Source organism: Trifolium pratense, linkage group LG3 (assembly GCF_020283565.1).
Source record: "Trifolium pratense cultivar HEN17-A07 linkage group LG3, ARS_RC_1.1, whole genome shotgun sequence".
NCBI lineage: Eukaryota > Viridiplantae > Streptophyta > Magnoliopsida > Fabales > Fabaceae > Trifolium > Trifolium pratense.
In genome coordinates this window covers 43,398,002-43,404,047 of record NC_060061.1, presented here as the reverse complement: position 1 = coordinate 43,404,047, position 6,046 = coordinate 43,398,002, and the positions used below count along the sequence as shown (strand labels likewise).

Below are 6,046 nucleotides of genomic sequence, written 5' to 3'. Positions count from 1 at the left end.
TTCTTTTTTGGACACAGGTTTAACTAGCTCAGCAGATGCATTTTCATCTAAAGTAGCCACATCATCCTCAGTGCTTCCATTCATCACAGTCTGACTGGAACAAAACAACTCTTTGTAGAAATTAAGTGCTTCCGTTCTCATGATATCAGGGTCGGTGCACCACTCCCCTGATTGAAGTCGGATCCCATGAATTTTATTCCTCTTCCGTCGAATGACAGATTGAGCATGAAAAAAAGCAGTGTTCCTACTCCCAAGCTTAATCCATTGCTCCCTTGATTTTTGAAACCACAAAGTCTCCTCTTGAAACAAAATTTGATCATATTCAACTAGAAGCTCTCGTTGTAGACGCATCAGGTTAGCTGAATCTATATCCTCTAAGGCCCTTTGAACCCCTCTCAGTCTAGCTTCCACTTCCTTCTTACGAGCAAAAATATTACCGAACACATCTTTGTTAAAACTAACAGATTTATCAGCAACATTTTGGAGGCAGCCAACAATATTTCCACGATTACTCTCCCACGCATCTTTCACAAGAGGAGGATAATCTTTATGAGTAAACCAAGACGCTTGAAAACGGAAAGGTCTACCTTCTTTACTTACCATAGAGTTGTTACAACGTAACAGAAGAGGATTATGATCAGAATGCTTACGCACCAAGTGTTCCACAGAAGCTTCTGAAAATTTCATGCGCCAATCATGATTGGAAAATCCTCTATCTAATCTTCTGGAAATCAATCTACCCCCCCTGCAGTGCCCTTGCCATGTGAATTTCGACCCAAAAGCACCCAAATCAATAAGTCCACATCTATCAACATTTTTTGCAAAGAGTTCAGCTTTAGCATTAGGGAACACTCCTCCTCTTTGCTCTCTAGGTAGCATAATATCATTAAAATCTCCAATAACTAGCCATGGTAAAGATACACCCTTCGCAAGTTGCTCAAGATAATCCCACAGACCTTCTCTCGCTGTATAAATTGGACTGGCATAAACCCCTGAGCACAACCACTTATCCCTACCTTTAGAGATAGTGAAACTAACACACTGATGCATTTTACTAACAAGAGAAAATTGCAAATCATTTCCTCTTCGTTGAATGGCCCAAATACCTCCTGCCTGACCTTGAACCTCTTGAATTTCAATCTTCTCATACCCCACCCGAGTCCAGAAACGCTCAGAGGAAGCAAACAAAGTGTGAGTTTCAAAGAGAAAAATAACATCAGGCTGGTACTTATTAATCAAGTCATGCATATGGTTCCAGCTTTTCCTGTTAGCAAAACCTCTAACATTCCAAGCAAGAATGGATAAATCTTTGAAGGCACTCATTAAGAAATAAAAAGGAAAGACAAGTGCCATGACCACCGTAAACTTACTGGTGGTGCAGCGATGTTTCGGCCACCATATCATCGTCATCTTTAGCATCTTCAAATTCTTCACTAAATCTCTCCACCGTCGGTTCATTAGGAGCTGGGGGCTTGAGATGATTAGCTTCACCGATTCTGTTTTGTTCTTTCAACCTTACCGCTCCAAACGACAACGTTTCTATGTGTTTACCATTCGGACCTGGAAGGACAGAAACTGGATCCAACTGTGATCCATTTTGGAAAATTGCTTTTTAAGCCCCATGGATTGCTCTCAAACCCCCCTAAAATCCCAAAATACCCTCGCAATTGAAACCAGTTTCGTTTGGTAAATACAACCCGAAAGCAATTGCGTTCGGTAAATACGTGACGAACACGCTTGGGTTCGGTAATTACGTGACGAACACGCTGTGGTTCGGTACATACGTGCCGAACGGACGTGAGATACAGTTTTAAACACAAAACATCTCATTAGTTACGATAATCACAAGTGTTGAAGGTGGAAGGGCGATTCTCTAGGGTTTAGGGTCGCAAATTCGAAGGCAAGAAAGAAGAACAAGGTGAAATTCGTTGACAACAAATCATTCATCACCAACGGTTTGGATTGCGTTTTTGGATTCTTTCACTTCAACAAGTAAGTTTTCAAACTAATCTCTCTTGTATTGTTGGTTTTCTTAGGTTTCCACGAATTGCTTTTGTTTTGGATTATATTTAGATTGTATTCTTGATTGTGTTGTTGATTCCACGATTTGGGATGTTAATTTAATTTATGGCATAAAATTTTGATTCATAGTTTGGATTATGTGCACCAAGTGTTTGATAAAATGCTTGAATGAGATTGATTGTGTAGATTTGTTGATATGAGTAACTGTGAATTGGTTGTTTGATATATGTGCACCAAGTGTTTGATAAAATGCCTGAATGAGGGAGTGTGCAATTGAATTTAGGAATGGTTGTATTTTTAAATTGTTTACTGTTATAGGAATGTTATAGGAATGTTCTTGATTATTGTTGTGTATTTTGTTATAGGAATGACAGATGATGTTGGGCGAACAAGAGGTGGAAGGGAAAGTAGAGCACATGGCTCTGCACGAAGAGAGGCTGCGAAGGGCTCTGCACGAAGAGAGGCTGCGAAGGGCTCTGCACGAAACACAAGACAAACTAAGGGGAAAAGTGTTCTGATCATGCCTAGCAGCAACTGGGCCGTTTTGGTTCTTTAAGCCCAAATTCAACATGTCTTTACCTTGCTTGTTGGGCTCATTTCCTTTATTATGGCCCATCCCTCTAGCTCTTTTATTTTTCTTTTTTGTCCAAACTTTTGGTAGCTCTGATGAATCTCCTGGATGGTAGTTGGAACCTAACACTTGGAAATTGGTCTCACCATCATCAACTTGCTTTCCCACCTCAGCTAAGTGAGTGAACATCAAGCCTTTGCCCCCGGATTTTTTTAATGAAGACATAGTACGCACATGTCTCGAGGAATTGCCATAAAAGAAGCAACACGTACTAAATTTAGCCATGTGCTATTGTTCATGCAGCTTTCATATTCATGCTCTGCTACTTGCTAGTATACTGCAAAACTTGACAATAGATCTTTGAATAAATTTAGCTCACGGGTTTGGTGGTGTTCAAGATACTCATAATCCCATTTTTGAAGAAATGTTTAAGGGTCACTTTGCCAAGACAAAAAATTTACTTATAGTTTTGTGTTCAGTTTCTTTATCTCCTCTTCAACTGATTTTTATATTTTATTTTGGGATTGACACATCATCCAATGTCAATTTCATCTCATTGATCGAGAGGAAGTTGCTAGTTTCAGAGTGCCACCCCACTGTAAACTCCTTTAACAAGCCGTGATCCAAGAAGTTATAGAAGATGGTGGCCAGATTTTCCAATCCACTATAGTTAATGGCATAGGTTTTTTAATTTATTTTATAAGTAAGGTTAGTTGTTAGGATTACAATGTTATATTAGTTTTTTCTCTTTTGCCAGAACTTGAATCCTGGACCTCCGCCTTCTTAAGCCTTAGCTCAACTAGCTCAACCAATTAAGGTATTCATCTCATCTCGTTAATGGCATGGGTGAACCATCGTCCATAAGAAATTTTCAATGACGTTATTTTTTTCCATTGCTGACACATTTAAGTGCATCATGGAAATAAATAAATAAAATAAAATAAAAGATTTACTTTAAGAAATTGTAAATTAAAGTAAATGAAAAGAATAAAAAATGTACTCCAAGTGTGTTTTCACCTTTGAAGTCCCAATACTTCAAAAATAGCGAAGTATTGTGTCCGATACGTATTCGATATCGATACTCGTCCGATACTTTCTGATACACATATCGGAGAAGTATCGACAATTAATATTATTTTTAAAAAAATATATAATCGATACGTGTTGTATACTTCTTCGATACGCGTATCGGCAAAGTATCGGACAATTAATGCTCTTTGATGATGAAAACATATAAGATGAGACTGATGATGGAAACATATGAGATGGACAATTAATGTTCTTTGATGATAGAAATATAATTCGTGTTTCTTAAGTATTGAATGTTAGAGACTGATAATATTTTTTTAGGATAGTACTAGTTGTCCTTTTTGGGTAATTGTCACTTGTTTACTCATTTTGATTAATTTGAATGTTAATTTTTTATAATTATCGATTTTAGTTATGTTTATATATTGTGAATTTATATATTTAATTTTAAATTTAATTTTTAAATAAAGTATCCTCGCCATATCATATTGAGAATTTTAAAAAAAAAATTCATATCGCCATATCGGTATCGTGTCCAGTATTCGAGCTTGATAGATTTTCACAGTTCCCAAACATTTCTTGTCATAGACATGCTGTGCAGACATGCTGTGCATTAGACTACCCACAATGGTTTCAACACCAAAAAATATTCAACACCCATTTTTTCACTCCACATCATTTTCTCTTTCTTCCACCTAATCATTCAACACACATTCAACTTTTACCCTCTCCAATGGTTTTTATATTCAACACCATACCCCACCACTTTCTCTACCCCACCACTTTCTATTTCATATTCTTATTTAAATTTTAATTTTTGTTTTTATGATTAAATAACATTATAATTATCGATTAAAATTAAATTAAAATAATACACTTAACAAAATTTATTTAAATATTTTTTTTTATTTTCTTAATTTAAAATGCAATACATCATACAAATAACGTAATTAATACAATACAAATTAACTTAAAATGCAATATAACACACAAGTTACATAATTAATACGATGCAAACTAACTTAAAATACGAAACAACACACAAATACGAAACTCATCTTTAATCCTGAAACATTCCAAATTTTGTCCATATGTGCTTCACTAGATCTGCTTGCAATTCGTGATGAGCTTTTTTGAGGATGTTGATTGAAAAATTGATTTGAATTTTGATAATTGTTGGGATTTTGATAATTATTGGGGTTTTGATAATTGTTGGGATTTTGATAATTGTTGGGATTTTGAGAATTGTTGGGATTTTGAGAATTGTTGGGATCCATTTCACTAAAAAAAAGATTAAAACTTCAAAAGAAAGACTAATTAGAAGGTTAATAATAGATTAAGATAGTGTAAAATTTGGTTTTTTTTTTCTGTGTCCAAATGAAATGAACCAAGTATCTATTTGTAGAGAAAAAAAATCACGAATTTTGGTATAAAAATTAAAAATTAAAAAATTAATTTTCAACGAAATAATTGAGTTCAAAGGATAAAAATCATAAAAATCCACCGGACCAATCACAAGCAGCCACGTGGCCTGCTTTATCCAAAGGAGCTTTCTCTCTCTGCGTCCACTGACGGCCACTCTCCTTTGTCGGCGCGCCACACGCGCCTGGAATGGCAAATGAAAACGCGCCAGCTGGCCCCCCGCGTCAGTTTCAACTGAGTTGAAAATTTTCAACACCTCTTTCTGTTAAATATTTTGTGGTTATTACTATTAGTATGTTTTAATCTGTTTCTATTATTAGGAATATGACTTAGTATATGGTCTCCACATAATAAAGGCTTGTAACGTGGTGACTTCTATTTTGTTTTTCTATTTTTGAGTCAAGTGTAATGCTATATATATAGCAAACTCTTATTCTTAATATAATAACAAGGCATTCTCTCTTGTATTCAATATAATAGTTATTAGTTTATAACAATTGGTATCAGAGCTCCATTATTGGGGCCTGATCTATAGTGAATGTGTGTGTGAGAGAAACCATTGGAGTAAAAAATAAAAAGGAGAAGAGTGAGAGCAGTTGTGGAGAAAGAAATTGCAATTTTCTTTCTAGAAGGAGGTTAGGAGAATGGCAGAAAGTGATAGCAGTGGTTTCGTACAGTCGGCTATTCCCAAGTTTGATGGTCATTATGACCATTGGGCAATGTTGATGGAAAATTTTCTTCGTTCGAAAGAATATTGGGATCTCATTGAAAATGGGATATTGGTTATGGCAGCAGGAGTTGAGCCAACAGAGGAGCAACGCAAATTAATCGAAGAACAAAAGTTGAAGGACTTGAAGGCAAAGAATTACCTTTTTCAAGCCATTTCTCGTGATGTGCTTGAAACAATCCTCGACAAGGAGACGTCGAAAAGTATCTGGGAATCAATGAAACAAAAATTTCAAGGTTCAAACCGAGTCAAAAGGGCACAACTGCAAGCTTTAC

At 35.9% G+C, this 6,046-nt stretch overlaps 1 long non-coding RNA gene across 1 annotated transcript; it reads left to right on the top strand.

Moving 5' to 3' along the window:
- The first annotated feature begins 1,606 nt into the window (after nt 1–1,606).
- LOC123912935 lies at nt 1,607–2,496 on the top strand. The gene is made up of 2 exons (XR_006811487.1): nt 1,607–1,992; nt 2,388–2,496. It is a non-coding gene; the product is annotated as an uncharacterized LOC123912935 (long non-coding RNA).
- Nucleotides 2,497–6,046: the final 3,550 nt, after the last annotated feature.